The sequence below is a fragment of the Neolamprologus multifasciatus genome, chromosome 22, assembly GCF_963576455.1.
Source record: "Neolamprologus multifasciatus chromosome 22, fNeoMul1.2, whole genome shotgun sequence".
NCBI lineage: Eukaryota > Metazoa > Chordata > Actinopteri > Cichliformes > Cichlidae > Neolamprologus > Neolamprologus multifasciatus.
Genome location: NC_140459.1, coordinates 11,908,435 through 11,928,242, shown reverse-complemented (window position 1 = coordinate 11,928,242; position 19,808 = coordinate 11,908,435). Strand labels below are relative to the sequence as shown.

The window sequence follows — 19,808 nt, the reverse complement described above, 5'->3', positions numbered from 1 at the left end:
TGTTGGTTTCTTCTGTCCAAGATTTATTTTATTTTTACATAACTATTCAGGTTTTTTAGATGTAGAAGTCTAATTTGACCTTATTGTTCTTGAGTGTAATCAGTGGTTCGAACGTTGTTGTAAACCTTCAGTCAAACTTCCATTCTTGATGCACCCGACTCTCCAGGAATGTTCTTGACTCAGTTAGATTATGTTAATTATTTTTAACAATGTATTAGATTTCTGATTTGTCCATTTCTAAAGTTTTTTCTGTCTATCTAACAGGTTTATATGGAATTACAGTCTAATGATGGCCTCCCTTACTTGCCTCTTGTTATGTAAAATTACACAAAAAAGCTATAAAATACATACTCAACACTTCTAATGTTATTTCTTTCCTTTATTTTTGGAGGACTGTGTATAAAAATGGGTGTAATTCTTAAACAATTTATGGTATTTAAAAGAAATAATACAATAACAATTAAGTCTGCACTTCAATCACATGTTGATTGTTTGATTTATATTTCATTGTGGTTGTGTAGAGAGACAAATCTACTAAAAATGTGCTTTTGTCCCAGATATTATGGAGGCCTACAGCATAGATATAATGCAGACACATAATTCCCACGCAGGTTCCACTGCACGTCATCATTTATTTTAAATTAAAGCACTGTATTTCAGGCAAATGTTACAGTTTTTATCAGGATCAGAATTCTTTATAAATGCTTAAGGCAATGATGTGGTTACAGTTGCTCCAAGACAATATGTACAGTGACAGACTGAACTAAATTAAATAATACGATATATTACAAAGTTACAAAATATAAGAAATAGTTCTTTTATATACAAACAGCTCAATTAGTCATCTCTAGAACATGGATTAAACATAGATAGATTAACAGAGATGAAATAAATATGATTGATATTTTATTCTAAACTGTATAACTTTGTTATTTGTTATTTTGACTGTAGAGGATGTGCAAAAGAGTGTATTGGATGTACTGTGCATTGGATGGAGGAGTTGTACAGGGAGATGGCCACAGGCAGGAATAATTTCCTGTGCATTGGTGCATTTGGTAATCTCAGTCTCTCACTGAACGAGCTCCTGTGCCTGGCCAGCATGGCATGGAGTGGGTGGGTGGGTGGGTGGTATTGTCCAGCATTGTCCTTATCTTGGACAACATCCGCCTCTCCGACACCATCTTAAGGGAGTCCAGCTCCGTCCCTACAACATTACTAGCCTTGTGGATAAGTTTATTGAGTCTGTTAGCAACCTGCTGCTCCAGCATGCAACATCATAGAGGATGGCAGTGGCCACAAAAGACAAAATCCTGAGCATTGTCTGAAAGATGTTAAAAGATCTCAGCCGCCTCAGAAAATAGAGACGACTCTGGCCCTTCGTGTAGAGTGCAGCAGTGTTTTTTAACCCAGTTCAGTTTTTTATCTATGTGATATATTTATAGTCCTCCACAATGTCCACACCGACTCTCTGGATTGAACCAGAGGTCACAGGTTTTCTGTTTCTCCTAAAGTCCTCATTCAATTCTTTGTAGCATGCAACATTATAAGCGCTTTGTTTCCATTGTGATTGATTTTTATTTTGTTTTTAAAATTTTATTTCTGTCTCTCTAGACCTTTATTTGACAGAACTGTGTAGAGCAGAAAGGGTGGATGAGGGTGAATGCAGCTATGGTGGTTTTAAAATCTGGGCTTCATGGGGTATATACTGTAATGCCTGGGAGCTACTTGGCTGCCCCATCATCCGTCCCTTTTCTTAACCACTTCTCCAGCTTAGGGTCACGGGAACCTATCTGAGCTGTCTGAGGGTGTGAGGCAGATTACACCTGGGATATGTTGCCAGTTTGTAACAGGTGAACTGATGTGTAAAGGCAAATAAAAATAGGTAGAAACCATAGCCTATGGTAAATGGTAAATTTTTGCCTTTACCATCTTAGCTTTTTGAAAACGCACATCACAAGAGAGGCGTGGGTGTGACTGAAACTAAGCGACACTGCTGGGACCCTCCTTATGGACATCAGAGGTGACCCTAATGTACAAAACGACCATCATTTTACATTAAATAAAGATTGAGATCATTAACTCATCAGCTCCTGGTTATTTAGAGGAGGTGCCCCCTGTTGGCCATTAGATAGAATGCAAGTTTAATGTGCTTGTGCATTAGCTTCACATTTAAGACACAGAAATCATATCCATTATTCATATACAATATGTGATTGAGACACACATATTAACAATACCTGTAGATGCCTTTAAAAGAACTGCATTTTGAGGTAGTAATCTTGACTCTTGTGGGTTAGCTGTCACTTTCCATTTGGCCTCAGACCTCTATCCTACCTTCTGTTCAGCTGAAGCCTAAAGCCCACCCGTAAAGCTTGTGGCGTGAACAGGTAGTAAACATAAAGATCAGAGTAGGATGCAGTGGAAGCAGAAGGGGGATGGGCAGAGGAGAAGCAGATAAATGACTCCTTCATGGTAATGTCTGGCTGCTTTATGGGGCGTCCTGGCTGTGAGTGATAGCCTTGCTCTCGTTATCTGTCGATTGGGGTAATTGCTGTTTGTCGGAGTCTGGCTGACGGATGGTGATGCAATCTGCCCAGAGCTGGAATGGGTGGAGGGGGAGGTTACGTTCTCATCACTCTCCACAAGTGTTTTTATTAGGAAGCACATTGTGTGACACTATGTGTTTTAACTTAAGTGTCTTTGAGTGTGTACATTCCCTTCTATACATGTGTGCGAATATGAATTTGTGCCTTTTTGCCTTATGTTGAAGTATACAACCTATTTATTATCTTTTAATGCTCACTCCCATGCATGCAAGTGTAAGTCAGCTGCAGTCTTTGCATATGTTTGTGAGAAGAAGCAAAGTTTATCTGAGCGTGTGCAGAAGTCAACAGTGTTTGCATAAATGTTTTAGATGCAATCGTCATAATTCATTGAAGCCTAATGGGTTGCGATTGCTCAATCTCTGTGCTGCAGACCCCTGGTAGCAAGGAATGTGATTGTGCATATCAATTCAGGGTCCCCAGTCAGCCACATGTTTCTGCTCCAGTAAAAAAAATAAAATAAAAACAGGACTGAATTATCTCGTCCCCAAGTGACCATAAATTGCAGCCATTCATTACTGGTCACACGCCAATTAATGGAGGAAAACTAGAAATATGAGAAATAAAGTAGCCAGCAGCTCATTTCTCAGAGTGCGGATTCAAATACAGCTTTGTGATTTGAGTAGCTTTCACTTTTGCCAGCTTTCTGTAGCGAGGGGTGTCCAAGTCTGAGGGAATCAGCCTCCTTTCTGCCCGCCTGACTGACTGATTGGCTAACCGATTGACGGACCGGCCGGCTGTCTGGCTGAGTGACGGTGCATTTTGCAGAATGGAGTAAGAATGATTCATTGCGGCTCTCTGGACTACTTGATAATCATTCCATCTGGGGCATGGGACAGGCTCTCTTGTCGTTGGCACATCACTCATCCTTACTTCTCTTCATACAACCCTTCCCTGTGCCATCTCTCCATCCTTCTATCCATCCCAAGGGCCTTGGAGATGACCATCCACCTTGGAGAGGGACTGTAATGCCAGACCCTTGTGACATGGCAGAACCCAATGCTTTCTCTACTCCACCCCCCCCCCCCCACCCCCACCCCCGCCCCACTCCACTGCTGCAGCCTGCCACTGCCACTCGCCTCGCGTTTGATTTAATACCAGCCTAAGTGTGAATAAATTCCTGTCACAGCCCATTAAGGAGGCCTCGGAGAGATCTGGCCTGTTATTAATTCTCCACAGCTCCTCTCTTCCTCTCCCCTCTTTTAGTTACTATCTCTCCCACTCTGCTGCTGCTTCCTCCCATGCCCCCTCACCCTCCTCCTCTTCCTCCTCCTCCTTCGCTCCCTCCCTCATTGCACACTGTTTTGCTTTTTTAATACCCCGTTAATTACCGTGTCTGTCCTCTTTATTCAAATAAGAAAAGGAGAAATTAAAAGCAAGGGGATGTTTGTAATTTCAAATAGAACAGGCATCCACTGTCTGGCTTTGCTCTTCTCTCCTCTCTGGACCTGTCTGAGCTTGCTGCCGGCTCGGTGTATATAATGAATTCTAGTGTTACTGGTGCTTAGTTTTATCTAAGAGCAGGCGCGTATTCTGCCGAGGCCTGATGATAAACAAACGCAACCACCTTACTGTAATAAGACCAGGAGAGAGGGATACTGCTTGGCTGGCAGATGTTCTCGCTGTGTTTTTCTTTTTTAATTTCTTTTGCTTTGCTCCGATTCCCCGTCTCTGTCCTTTTTTTGTCTACCTTTCCACTCACGCAGACATTACTCCCCCTGCTGTGCTCCACTTTCTCCCCCTCCTTTTCATACCTATTTCTCTCTTTTCTATCCCTCTATCCCTGTGTCCCTCTATTCCCATGCTCTCCAGCTACGTTCAGGGTCCAGAATTAGTACGCTGTGCACAGTGGGTGTCTGTACCTCTGTCTTATTAGCAGCCTCATATGTGGCCCATTACTAGCTCTTTGTATGCCGAGGGCTTTTTAATTGTTTTGCTGGGGTCAGAGGGGCATTGTAGCCGCAAAGCTCTTGCGGGGGTGGTATCAGAGCGTTTATTTGGGGAGGGTATTTTGCAGCATTTTGTTGCGTTTAGTTTCAAATGTAACCCCAATTATTTCTGTTTTGTATTGCACTGTTTAAGGGCTATGTAAGCAATTAGAGAAGCAGAGTTTTGCTGCTTTTGTTTGACTGCTGTTTACTCAGACGACAGCCACGAGAGTTGGAAAACCTTGTTCAGCTTGTATTGTGCACATAATTTGCACAGGTTACTTGTTTAACTAAAAAAAACACATTAAGCCTTTTATATTTTTTTGTATGCTTTTGAAGCTAATTTTAGCATAAACTGGAAAATGTAGGATGCGCGTCAGAGGTTAATTTGTGTGAAAGAGGTTTCAGTAAAGATGAAGCTGGTCAGTAAAGAGAGATGTCTTTAATTTAGTAAGAAGGAGACTAGTGCTGGGGCACTTTCAGGTCACAAGGCTTTCACTAAGAGTCTGAGTAAAAGTTTCAACTTATTTATAATGTAAGAAAAACAAATCCAATCTTTTAAAGTAGATTTCTGTAGAATTGTTGATTGTTGCAGACAGCATTTATGTAACAAAATGCATGTCTCTTAAAAGACTTAAGGTTTTTTTTTGTTAAGGAAGTTATTTGTATGGTAGTGTGCTCCTAGGTTTTCTCAGTGTAGATTATAAATAATAGCAAGGTACAAGAGAAGGTTGAGGATATACAGATGTTTGAGGACAGAGGTTAGGATCCTGATGGCCAAAGGAAAGAAACTTTTTCTTAGCTTCTCGTTTGCATCAAAAATAATGGCAAAAAAAACAGGACAGCACAAGTTTAAAATAGATTCTTTAATAAAGATTCCATTCAGTTTTTGCCATATATGCTTTCAATCAATGTTCAAGTACATGTGGGAGGAGGTCAAGTTATTCTAGCAAGCTGCTAGGCTCCATAATATATCAGAATCCAGTCTACAGTGCATCATGTCTATCTTCTCTCTTTATCATATTTCATATTAGTGGAGACTGCATGAAACATAATGGCTGAAACGTGGTGTTTATGAATGAGGTGGTAGGAGTAGTAGATAATGTGTAGTCCAATACAATAATGTGTAGTCCAGCTGAATGCATCATGCATAGTTTAAAGTTTTATGTAGAAAAACTTAAAACTAAGGTGTATGGTAGATGTGCTTGAGTTTTAACAAATTTGTTCTGTAAACCTATGACTTACTAATCAAATGAAAAAAACACAGCCACATCTCTGTGACTCTTCCATTCTCCACTTTTCGGCTTTCTGTTCTCTTCCACTGAAGAAACATGCGTTGTTGTTTACTATTTGTGTTTGATCTGTGCATCTTTGTTCTCCATTCCTTTGTCTCTTTGCTTTTGGTTGCCGTTTTCTTACATCTTGCATCGGGCTGTCAAGTTTTATTCACAAGTGCAACTTTGGATCAGACGTGTCCTAGTGGCCAAAATCCACAAAGTTATTTAAAGTAAAGGTAAATGATTGATCCGTTTAACTCTGCATCTTGCTCTGTGGCAGGGGTTTGTAACCTTTACTATCAAAAGAGCCATTTAGTATAAAGTATAAATTAGCCCATCAACATAATTATTAGGGGCAAATACTTCGTGAGTACGCAGCAGTGGGTTATTTATGATAATTTGGTAGTTTTAAGTGGATTTTCACTACAATAATACAGGTTTTTAAAATTATTTTTATTGCTGCCAAACTGAGAAGTGGAGGTAAATAAATATCTATTAGCGTTTTTTAACAGGCAGTTTTAGAACGGGAGGAGATGCGAATCTCTTTATGGTTGCATCAGGAAGGGCATCCAGCATTAAACTGGGCCAAATCGACCATGCAGAGCTACCCATTGTGGTGACTCATCCATAGAATGTAGCGGTTAATGTAACTTTAGGTATACTTTGAGAGATAATTCCTGTAAGGCTATTCCTGTAATCTCTGTTTGTGCAAATTAATCAGATTAAAACTAGATAACTTTGATAATAAATTAAAATTAAAAGATTAAAAGCTTTTAAAATAGTAAAACCAAAAATTGTCTAGCCACAAATCAAGCGAATAAAGGAATCCATTTCTCTTGAATCCTCTATTTTCCTCTACAGTGTTTATTTCTTGAAGGGACTCACTCTGGATACATCCATGCTAACCACTGCTATAAAATATCAACTAAAGTATAAGTATAGCAAACAAACTGACAGACAATTAGGTTTAAAACCTTTTAAAAAAAGACGGTGTTCTGTTTTCTTATCCTGCCAGAAATCAATAAGCTTACACCACTGCGAGGTGTCTGTTGTCTGTTCACCCCTCCACTTTTCATAACACTTGCTACTCCTCCTACAATATTGATCAAAGTTAATCAAAATTACAAAATGACCACCTAATGGATCTTTAAATTTTGCTCAAGGTTACATTTGATGCTTCATCAATAATAGCTTGTAAATTGTGATGGATGAGGAGCTGTATGGATGAACGTGTCTGTCACTGACGTTATGCGTGTGTCAAATCTGGAGGTGGGAAAAAGAGCTATGTTTGGTTCTGGAGCTGAGTGGTTGTGACCTCCTGGCCCCTGCAAACCAAGAAAACGTGTCAGTTCTCTAGATTAGATTATTGGCGTTGAAATTATTAGAACACCAACTCATTTGAGATCCAACAGGTCGATGTTGAGCAGAATGAAGAATAAGGTGCCGAAGAGCCAAATGTAATTTCCCCCATGCATGTGTGCTGGGATTGGCTGGGCTGGGAAGTTGTTTGTTTTTGATTGTTTTGCAATCTACTGTACAGGGTGAGTTACAGTATAAAGGGCAGTTTGTGTGCGCTCGGTTCAGAGCATATGGGTTTCCAATTCAGCACTCAGCAAAATATGGCAGCTAATATCAGAACCACAAAATCGAGGAGTAGACAACAAACAACAGCAGCCTCTCCGGTGTGCTGTGTAAGGGATGCGAATGGTTTGATGAGGTGCATTTGTTTCCAGATTTAGCTGTAGTCAGGGTTTGTTGTCAGGAGCTGATTGAGGATCTGTGCTGTGACTGCCAAAGGGCATGTTACATCACCCGAAGGCCTGCTATGTTTTGTTTTGCTTTAAACCCTGTCATCACTTTCCATTCCACTTTTTATTTAGTAAAGGGAAAGCTGCTTGCTCAGGAGCTGGTAGAAATGTTTACATTTGAACTTCAGAAACTGCTTTCTGTGTATGTGAAGAGTCTATTAGAGTTTTGATGAGGGTGAGGCACAAGTAACAGGCTGTTGCTCTTTTGAAACACTTCCCTGCACTCAGTAAACAGCATCTCCTGTCAGTGCATTGGAGGCTTTAAATTGAAATTACCTCTCTTTTATCTTTCCTGAAATCTGCCTGCCTTTCTCTTTTTCTCACCCTCCCCACACTGCTTCTTTCACTCTTAAAACGATGGAGTTAATTAGAACCGATATTACTTTTTGGAGACGTGCCACAAAAGAGCTGATTTTAAGTGTATGTGAGTGATTGTGCCAATTTAACACATCACTGCATCACATGATGCTTTTCATGTATGAAGAACTGTTTTTGGCACCTGAAGAACGTTTTTTTTTAATTTCGGAGGAATCCTTTCCTGCCCATTAAAACCCCTTGAAGTATCATGTTTACTTAGAGTGTGAGAGGAGGTGTCCGGCTTGGCCTCAGATGATACAAGCTCCTGACAGACATCTGAGAGAGATGAAAGAAACAGGTCCTGTCTGCTCTGAGATTGAGACGGCGGGGTATCGCTCTTCAAATACTGGCTTCAAGCTCTCACTTCTCACATGTTCACACAAACCCATTAAGTGCCCATAGCATGAGCAATTTATATGTTTGAGAGGTACAAACAAACACTAATAGGTAAATAAACAGAACACTCGCACATCATCCGCTGCAGCAAGCCTGCAGAGCCGGTGTCTGCTCTCCGAAGCTACTTCCACATTCAGCTCTCCTCTTTAGACCGTGTCAATAAGCTAGCTAGTTAGCAGCACAGGTTCAGCTGACTGTAGCTGTTTACGTTTGTGTCTCCAGGCAGAGCCTAACTGATATTGATCAGACAAAACAAGTCAGTCTTTTTGATTGCTGTTAATATGGGAATATTATGGGAATCGATATTAACATGGGAATTGTGAATATGAAAGCATAAAATGGCTGGATGGGTTTCTTCCTTTTTTTTTGTTTTGATGACAGTTTATGAAAGAAAAAAGATAAAATATCATATATACAAAGGTGAATACAGTAAATGGCAGTACAATATATGCAGTCATGTGACAAAGAGTTTTCAGAGGACTCTTTGCAAGCCTCAGTTAGCGTGTTACATGTTAAAGTTCATGACAGTCCAGTTAGAAAAACACTGAACAAGCCTGACTTGTTTGGAAGGATTTCCAGGGGAAAACGTCTTCTCTCTAAAATGAACATGGCTGCACTGCTTTGCTAAGATGCAGCTTAACAAACCACAAGCCTTCTGTAACAAACACTTGGACAGAAAAGACCAAAGTGGAGATGATTCACCATAATGCACGGCGACATTCATGGAGAAAACTAAATATAAACAGAAACACTTCATCCCAGCTGTCAGGCACGGTGATGGTGGGTGATGATTTGGGCTTATTTTGCAGACACAGAACTTGGGTGCTTTGCAGACAATGAGTCGACCCTGACCTGTGTATATCAAAGTATTCGAGGGTCAAATGTGAGGCCATCTGTCTCACAGCTACAGTTTGGCTAAAACTGAGTAACTCATATTTATAACTGTATATTTACAGGATTCTGCCTCTGTATACTTACCACCCCTCTTTAATAGGTACATTATCAAGATGATTGCAAAGGGGAAAAATGCTTAGAAGCAAACAAAGAAGAAAGTGAAGTAATTGGGTTTTTCTACTATGTTCTGCAGAATGTTTCAGAAGCGTGCCAAAAGCTTCTCTCTCCTCTACTAAAAACATACACCTTGTCTATTTTTGATGTGAGTCATGAAAAGCTGCACAGCACAGCTGGAGAACAGGGGAGGAGGTCAAACAAAAGAGCGGTCTAAAGAATATGCTCAGGCTTCTAAATAAAAACATTGCACAGACCAAGCAAAACACAGACTGTAATGCATTCGTCCCAGCATGTCTCTGCCACTATATAAATACAGTTAAGTGGAATTTAATATCACCCACCATCATGTTTTAAAAATAATATGGCATTGTCCCTCATAGTCGTGCATTTGTTATGTAATGTTAATTTTATGTTGTTTTCTAATCTGTTTGCATTCTCTTCACACTGCAATCTGTTACAGTTAGCAATCAATTCAGGAGCTCACATGAGCTAAATATGACAAGAGAAGATATAAGAGTACCGTGCATGTGCATTTGTTTGAAAAACAAGAAAATGAATTAATAATTATTCGGTGAAATTTTGCCAGAGGTTAAGTTGCTTGCATGGATGCCCATCAGTAGTTTTAAAGCAACAGCACTTCACCCGCTCAGCCCTCATTCATTATTTTTGGGAACCAAATCACAGAGGAAGGCCCGATCGATGGGGCTACCTGGCAGAGATTCAACTGCTTTGGAGAGAGCGAGGAGGCGACTAGCCTCAGATACTGAATCGATTGCAACCATTCTGCATCAGTCGGCTGACACTGCAGGCTTTCCACCTCAATGCTGAGGATGTATTGAAAGAACCCCGTTGGTAGGTGTATGCAAGGATGACAACATGGCTATTGTATTTCTGCCACTGCTGGAAGAGAAAGCTTTTATCTGCTTTCAGAATCCCTTTAAAGGCCTTTACTCTCCTGAGACAGCCCATGCTAAACACAAAACACACTCGCACTTAAACCTTCCCATTGAGGAAAAAGCCATAAAGTTTATAAAGTCAATTAAGGCTTTTTTTTAACTGATGTCAGGCAAATTAAAGCTGCCTGGCCTCGCTCCCCGTGGGTATACTGTCAGATGGTAAACCAGGGCCCATTTAGCGTCACGGGGTTCCCCAGGCAGGGCGCAGAGCAGTAAGCCTCTTACTTACCCCCAACTCACTTATGCTTTTTACAAGTTCCTGTAGAGTGGCAATTTGTTTTTGTTTTATCAGGGAGTGACATTTTACTTTGGTGGAACATTTTTAATACACATGGACTCACATCATCAAGTGCAATCTGGAAGCATTCATGTTAAATTGTTCATTCAGAATCGTATACATTAATCAGCTTAGGGGAATTTACTGCAGCAGACTTTCTAAAGCGGCGCTAATCACTGTGAAACAAGAGCTGCGATGTCTAATTTGGACAGCAGAAATCAATGAGTTTCCTGCTGTGTCTGCCCAACGTATTGACTCACCGTGTATGTCCAATATTTGTGAGCTCAAAGCGATACGAGAGCAAATACATCATATATATACATTATGCATATAGTTTAGTGGTGCAATGTGAACTATATTGTTTATGTGTAAAAATTTCCATCGTTAATATTTTCTATTTGGCAGCATGTGATACAGTTGTGATGGTCTGTGTTGTCATGTTTGTGCTGGCGCATACCATCGAGGTTGCATCATGAATATTCTGTCTGCTCTCCAAATGCTGTCAACTGGACAGCCTCTGGCTAGGAGGCAGAGATGCACAGTGGCTATGATATTAAACAGATGCAATAGCTGAAACTAGACTGTGCTTTTGAATCTTGAATGCTTTCTTAGGTAAAAATACATGCACAGGAAAAGGTAGGAGAGGGTCTGCGCATACAAAAATAATCAACGTCTCACTTTTTCAAGAACTGATAAAATGTGAAAGTTTGTTTTTTTTACTGTGAGCTTTCCTTTAGTACAAACGGGCATGGAGTCAAGCCGAGCCTGTAATTCTGGCACATCAGTTGATAGCTGATCTCAGCGCCAGTTCACAACAGCTGATGGCTCAACTGATACCCTCCTGCACATCCTCTGGCTAATCTCATATACTGTGTGCTTTTTAAGTTCAAGCTTTAGCCTGCCTACTGCTGCCGTGTCCTCTGCAAGCTGCTCTGCCACCCAGCCCACCCCCTCCTCCCCCTCCTCCTCCTCCACTGAATCAATATCCTATTTATTATAGCCTCAAATCTATATCACAATTTTGCAGTGAAATTTGCAATGATATTTAACATGATATAGAAAATGAATACTGACCAATGTTTTCTGGGTGAGTGCCGGTTGCAGGCAGCAGCATTTACTTAGTGCAAATAAATGAAGGTCTTTTTATCCGTCATCAGTGAGCTAGTGTTAGTGATGTCAGTGAGTTTAAAGTATAAATCTACTGAAACAAGGTGCCAGCAGGTGAAGCATTATAGCATTATGTACTGTAATACAGCATGAGCCCACGTAGTGCTTTCCGTAAATATTTAAAAAGAAGTATTACAAATAGCTGCTTAATAGTTTAGTTTAACAATAACTAAAGTAACTTAACCTTCCACAATATTGTCACATAAAAAATGATTAATGAAAAATATTTTCTACCTTTTGGTCACTCCGTTGCCATTCTTTTAGCAAGGTCAGTAATTTCCATCCACTGTTTGCTCTACCTGTCAAATGAAGTGCACCTATCAGCTATTGCATTTGATTCTATGTTTTTGCCTTGAGTGGTAAAACAAGCTTGTTTTTTGTAGCTCCCTTTACAGGTAAAAAAAAATCCTTAGTAGGTGATGAAATGGGGTCTGGCTTTCCAGCATGTCTAGGCTTGCCTCATTGTTTTGGGAAAATAAAAGCGTGGTGTTTCTATGTCAGTGATATTGTGATGTTACAGTTTATCGCATTAAATGTGATGATATGGCATAGCCATTATCTGTTATTACTGATGCCTGCTCTGTTCCAGACTGTGGGTCCTGCTGCTGGGACCTTCCCATACCACAAATAATAAATTAATGCAGACAGATTAAGAATCGCTTTAACTTTTGACTTAACTGTGTCTAAATGAAATATAATATAACTCACATTTAAGCAGCTATAACAGAAACTGTGTTACTAGGTAATGAATTCAAACAAAGTATTTGTCTGAATGTTACAGGAATCTTGAACAAAGCATGAAAAGATTTTTTTAGTTAGTTTAGTTTTTAGTTTTTAAAAACTACATTTTTGATAAAGGTATCATTTTTCAAGTAGTCCTTGAATAATTTCCTTTTGGCTTTACAAGTAAATATCTCGACTTGTTATTTTTATGCACATAAAATGCAATCAGCAATAAAACAGTGTAGGGAAATTCTCGTACCTTACTAAACATTCTAAGGTGAGGTAAGGAATCTGCAGCTTCAGTTATGCAGTGATTAATGATATAATCAAAAGGACAACCCATAGCCTTATTACACTCACGTTTTCAGTCACGTTACTGGCAGTTTGCCACATATCACCAGTGGACTTAGTCTGTGCGCCACTTTTAAACTAAGTTCTTAAAGGAGTTGGTGACTGCAGATCATTGCAGCTTATTTTTACTCATGCTGCATATTCTGTGGAACAATCTAAATGATTGATTACCCAAGCCATTTTCATTCACTTGTAATAAATATGCAAAAGTTAGGTTGCGAAATAATCAGTAGAAGGTCCCGAAAAGATTTTATGCTCATCAGCGTTATGGCTGCATGGACAGAGATTATAGCACTTTAAGAACAGAGCCTGGAAGCTTTTACTGTAGACACTCTCGATGCTAAAAGTGTTGGCCCCATGAGTTTGCTTTGTCCTAATTCTTCTTCCTGAACGAGAGTTACAATTCCTTGAGGAAATGAGTCATTTCTACATAATTTAGGGGATCACTGGATTCTGGGGGAAAAAGAGCACCTTTACACATAGCTGTGGCTCTTCTCCATGTTTCCTGTCACGCTTGTTATGAATAATAAAATTTAATTAAATTTCACTCCGGCGCAGGCACCCAATCTCAATCTCACTGTCTGAGGATAGCCAGGGGGTTTGCTTTAGCCTTAGCAAACCTTGTGGAAAAGGCAGAAGCTGTTTTTGTTCACTTTGAGTTGGGGGTTGGGCGATTAGACGAATGTGTATCAATGACTGGCTAAACCCACTGCTAGCTAGACTGTTTGGGTCATTTTTCTCATGATTTATGTTGTTTTATTTTAAAATTTATAGTAATCTTCAGTGCTGTCAATAATTACTTTATAAAGCACAGTTACTGAATAGCCACAAGGTGGTGCCTTCTTACTTTTTAATGTGTTAAGCTTTAGTTGACACCGCCCTGACACCGCATGGTCAGTTTACTTTACTGTAGAACAAAGCACCAGTCTAACTGCCTTCACACCAGTGTTGCTGATGAATTTCTGAGCTAGCAGGCTAGCCCATGCTAGGTAAGCTAGCAACTTGTAGGTAGATGGGTTTTCCCTTCCTTTATGTCTTCCTACTTGCTGGTTTTCTGTGCTTTAAAATAAATATTTTTTGTTATCTTGGTAATTTAAAAAAAAAAACATTCTGGCAGTATTATGGTATATCATTATATTTCCTTTATATAGGTTTGCAGTGCTCTCGCTGGCCACTTCATTAGGTACACCTTGTTGGCACTGGGTTAGAAACACTTTTAGATTGACATGTCAGAGTTACAAAGTTGCTGTTCCACCACATCCCAAAGGTGCTCTATGGGACTGAGATCTGGTGCCTGTGGAGGCCATTCGAGTACAGTGAAGTCACTGTTGTGTTCAAGAAAGTTGTTTGGGAAGACCTGAGCTTTGATACATTACCTGGTTGGGTAGAAGATGCGTACACTGTGGTCATAAAGGGATGGACATGAATGATGTTCTGTTAGTACTAAGGGATCTGAACAAAAGCAGATATTGAGACTCATCAGACCAGGCAATAATGATCTAATCTTCTATTGTCTAATTTGGGTGGGCTTGTGTCAATTGTAGCCTCAGTTTACTCTAGATGGCCGGAGTGTCACACAGTGTGTCGTCTGCTGCCGGGTCAACATGTTGTACATTCAGAAATGCTTGTCCGCATACCTAGCGATAGAGTCGGTCCCTAAAAGGATACCTGCTTTTGGCTTAGATTTAATGTCACTTTTGTTGAGGAATGTTTTTTGACCAAAGTCAAACACAAGGTTTGTTGGTTCTGAAGTGCTGCTTTGACACAAACTCCATTTTGACTGATTCTTCCAAACCACCTTAGTCTTGAGTAAAACCTTTCTGTATCTTTAACTCACGTGGTTCATGGTGTGTGGAGGAGCTGCCTGAGCCCTGTCTGCAGTGAAAGCTCAGTACAGTGTTAGCACAACCAGATGGGAAGCACAAGTCTCTTTTTTTAAACCAAGTGGAAAACCATATATTTGGAAGGCAGTAAATTATGATTGGAATATCATCCAGTTCTGGTTAAACAAACAAACAAATAAAACAACCCCCAGAAAGTGATTTTGCATTATTTTTTCGAAGGAGTAAGAGCATGAATACCTGCTGCTCTCTCGCTGGACTGACAGTGTTTGAAGGTTTTAATTTATTTTATGATTTATAATGGCTGATGTCAGGCATGATGAAAAAGATCAAAGGATTTTGAGCGTGTGGATGGTAATAGTTGCAAATGATGATATAGAAGCGGTCATATGTCATGTAAAATCATTCATATGACTGTTTAAAAAAGGGTAAAAAGGTCTCCCATCTTCTCTTCTCTTCTCTTCTCTTCTCTTCTCTTCTCTTCTCTTCTCTTCTCTTCTCTTCTCTAATCCCTTCTCCTCACTCACAGACACTTACACTTGTAATTCCCAGCCAGATCCATTGGAGTAAAAGCTGTGATTTGAGTTGCCGGCGACAGGCCGGATTAGCAGAAGAATCCTGAGTGAAGGCAGGTTTTTGCTTCACTTGCTACATTCCTCTGTGTGTGTGTAGTATTATTTTTTTTTAATTGAAGTCTTTTCTTTCCGGCCCTTCATCAAAAAGCCCACAAGAGATTTTAATGTGCTCAAAGAAGTGTGGTGGTCGTGTTTTTAATTGCAGATGAAACACGGTAAATGGTTAAAAAGCAGGTGAATACTTCATCCTATTCACACAGTAATATAATTGTCAGATTAGCTTGATTTTTCTGTAATGTCTAAGGGATAAAAATAACCCCTCCCCAGTCAGCTTTAACACAGAAATAATGCAGCAGAATTAATTCATATAGAGATGGCAATTATCAAGCTCGATAACCCTGGAGACGCCCTGTTGTTTGATGGCCTACATTCGACAAATCCCGAGTGTTTACAGATTTAGGTTTTGTGCTGAGTTGTTGCGCCTGACTGTTGATGAATGCCGTATTGAAGGTGCGGAAAGCTATTCACTTTAATCGAAAGCAATCTCCAGTGGGCCTACACTGATGTGAATGTATGAATATATTTGTCACTAATGGATTTCAGGTCAGGGAATGTCCTTTGGTGGCCTGAGTCAGAATCTGTCTTGACATGACACACAGATATAGTCATTAGAGCTTCTCTTGTGGCAAAGTTTCAGTGGAACTGAATTTTAATGTAGTGATTTCGATGAAAAATTCATTTTTTTCCTCCCCTTTTACTTCTGTCTTTCACTCGTCTACCGGGGACAGCAGCTTTGATCTAGTTTGGACGAGTCAGGCAGATGGGGAGCGTGATGTAGGAAATCAGAGAAAGGCAGACAGGGATGGAAGAGACAGAGAAATATCCTTCATCCATTAAACAAACTGGTAACCAAGACCTCATGTGTCCACTCTCCATTTCGTGTCCTTTCTTTGTACATCTCATCATTTTCAGACATATTCAGCCGACCTCTGAATAATCAATGGTCATTTTCTCCATGAGATCCAAACTGGTAGTTTTTTTTTTAAGTTGGTGGTGAATAAGGCACCAGATACTGTCTTGATAAAAGCTACAGATACTGATGGATCTCATCAGTGTGTGGCTCAGAGCATGTATAGGATTTTTTTTTTCTTTACAGAGCAGCAGCGTACAGTGACACAGATACTGTAGCTGCTCGTCTTATCTGTGTCACTTTTATATCAAAGAACAACGCGAGAATCTTATGAAGTGTCTGAAGTATAGAAGGGAACATGAGCATATTATACAGTAGCCCTGGGAGGTCAAACGCATTGGAACTTAACGAAACGCCAGCAAATAGAAAAATGCGAAAACGCAATAAAACACAACGTAAACAGAAATAACCCACAAAACAACATAAAGAGACAATAATATGACGTGTGTAATGATTTAACAGCTCAGCTAACAGCTAATAGCAAACATCTATAGTATTATATGTCCTCCACTCAGTCCTGTAAAGGTTAATATACTACATTATAGATATATCACTCCTGCACACACAAAGTCGCACTCTTTAATATTATATATAATACAATAATGCTTTTGTTCTTTCTTTTGGTTTTATTACTCATTTGTTCTGCTGCATGTTCTGTCTTCTTCAAAATAACGTGTTTTTTTAAAAGTAACATTTAACATAAGTAACATTGGCTCTGGTTTCTCCGTCTTCATAAGCATGTTTTTTTCTTCTTTTTTTTTTAAATAGAAATTTGTTATTACTGTGTATAAATCAGAGGTAAAGTACAACACAGACAGGTACTCTGACATGTTTTTCATACTTAGTGGAGGTTACAGGGATGGGAATTGGATTTCTCCCACTGCTGCCAAAATGTTTAATCTCTTTAGATGATGTGTTCCCAAAACTGTGTCCGATAAACAGCTCTGTGAGTCCATGTGACTTCTTTACAAGGCTCATTCTGCGTGCACCTTGCCTGTGCTTTGAAAAACACATCTCACCCCGGCCTGTCCTCTGCCCAGATGTTCTGCAAGTGCACCTGAGAGCGTCCTGCAGTTGGACATTAACATGACCTTCTCTTCCTACTCTCAGATTCCACACACACACACACTAACAAATTCACTCAGTTGGGTACCCATACTAGCGATGCACTGACCTGACTTTATTCTCTCTATAAAAATCATATTTATTTGACCTTTACTGAGTATTGATTCACTCTTTTTCCAAATCTAAAACCTGTCAACCTCTGCCATATTCCCCTTTATATGCAGTAAGATGAGGCGGTTGTTACATGGTTTTGGCTGCAGTGTTAATATGTTCAAATACAGAACCTGCAAACAGCACCGAGCTTCTGTGATAAACGGTGATCGCGGCTGCAGTGGCTTTCTGTCCGCACAGCAGATAAAGTAAAAGCCTTTTTTTTAACGTAACAGCGTGACTTGCGTTCTCCTTTTGAATCATTGATTTCTGCAAACCACAAATGTCTTGATTCAGATTTTTAATGTCCATGCTTTGTGGTACCTTCTAATAAGAAATGCATTCTAAGTAAAAGCAGTAAAAACTGTGGATAAATCACCTGCACGACAGAGACTGATGCACACAAACACACCCTTATCCTCCCACCCTTTCCATGTACAGACACACACGCACACATCACAACCTAAACACTTGTTCTGGACCATTATTTTCACTCCCCTCATCTCGCTGCTTCTCTCTGGGCGTGCCAATCACAGTTTCTATCTCAGGTTGCTGTTCTTTTGAGCTCTTTCCTCCATGAAGCCGCAGACTACTACCAGTGTTTCTAGGTTATACGAAGCAGGTAGGAAGTCTGCCAGTCTGCAGGAGGCCCTTGGAGACAGGACTCAGACAGTGGTTCCTTGTTTACTTTCACGAGTTGTTGACTGGCCACCCTGCAGCGGGCGATGGCCTGTCAGTGCTCTTGCTGTGGATTGAAAGGACATCAGAACATTATTGTGGGTCCGAACATAGAGAAACGAGGGAGCGTATTTGCTGGATTCCTGAAGTGTCTGCAAAAAGCCTGGTAATTCAGACAAAGAGGAGACAGTTCAGAGCTCCATCCCGCTTTGTTCTCTATTGTAAACCCTTTCTCCAAATATTGCATTATAGGTGTGAAGGATTAGAGTTCCGCTAATTATGAGGTTATGAATGGAATTATATCTCCCTGAGGTTGCCGAATCATTACTGTGATAATAGCAGTCTTGTTATTCATATATCAAGATATGCCAGCGAGCCTTTTATAATAAATGTGCTGTGAAGGCTTTGCTGCCTCTATAGTCTTATTTCCACTGTGAAAAATGTATAATTTTATTGCCTGCTTTCAAAGAAAGTACAGGGCACAATTTTGTGGAAGACTCTGTATTCAAAAGCAAAGACAAAAAATGCATCTTTGAAGCCATATGTGGCTGTTTTATTCTTAAAAAGCAAGATGAAAAACATATTTCTGAGTGCAGCTCCTTTTTTAAAGCTTCATGGAGCAAAAAGTGTTTCACTTTTTTTTTTAAAAAAAGGGGAGCAACGTTGTATTCTTGGAGGGAGATTACAAAGACTCTGGGTATCGTCTCATTAATACGTAAATGACCGAGTTATTTCAAGACTTGCTTGTCAGATTAATGAGGCGTATCCCTTTTAATACACACTCACTGCCATCTTCTTACACACACACACACTTAAGACTCAAAGTGTAAGTTGGAGAGATAGAAGGTAGGATGGAGTAAGAGAGCTTGAGATGCTTTTAGAGCCCCCCAGAGAGAGGAGAAGAGTGAGGGGGAGAAAGACTGGAAGGCTTCCAAATGTTCCACTGTGGAATATCTTCAAGGACAATCAGCTAAACAGTTGATATTAAAAGAGCTGTGTGAAATCGATTGCTCAAGGTGTTATCTGCGCTGCAAAAATGGCTGGTAATTAGTCATGGCTAAAGGAGTGTTAGCGAGAGAGTGAGATGGATTTAATCTTAATAGATTTCACTGCACTGCAGATACAGTAGCTCCTGAGTGAAGGAGCTCTCCTCCTTCTCTCCCCCTCACTCACTCTGGATATCTATCAGAGGAGAAGCGGCTGAGCGAGTCGCTGTGATGTACTGCTGCTGCTTGATTTGCCCAAACCTCCAAATGGCAGAGTTATTTTTTTCAAAAGGCAACGCACATTTGGCAGCTGTACTCACTTTTATTCTTCTGGCTCTCCAGCAACAGCAGCTCAGGAGCTATTATTTGTTTATGTATAAAGCTTGGGCAATGAGGCACTTCAGTCCATGGCAGCTGTTGACTTAGAGATCTTGGTGCAGCATTTAGAGGCAATCAGCGAACAAAACCCTGAGTGACTAACTGGGAGATTGTGTTGTTTGCTGCTCTGTGATGTACCGGTACCCTCCCGAAGCAGGCCAGATGTGTGTGTTAGTTTAGCGATTAGTGGGGCGAGGATTGATGAAGTGAGCTGAAGCAGGGAGTGTTTGGGAGAGATGTCAGCAGGCAGGTGAGGAAACTTTGTTTATTGTGTGCGGGAGAAATACCTGGAGTTATATGTGGCTTTGAAG

The 19,808-nt window shown here is 40.2% G+C and overlaps 1 protein-coding gene across 3 annotated transcripts in view; it reads left to right on the top strand.

The window, feature by feature from the left end:
- med30 (mediator complex subunit 30) overlaps nucleotides 1-19,808 on the top strand; it is a 47,683-nt gene that overhangs the window by 22,617 nt on the left and 5,258 nt on the right. Inside the window, exon 5 of one of the 3 annotated variants that reach the window (XR_014872089.1) lies at nucleotides 51-18,774. The exons of the other annotated variants lie outside the window; for them this stretch is intronic. The gene's annotated coding sequence lies outside the window, so the exon portion shown is untranslated. Of the gene's footprint in view, nucleotides 1-50; nucleotides 18,775-19,808 lie in introns of those variants that run through there. 3 annotated transcript variants of the gene reach the window in all.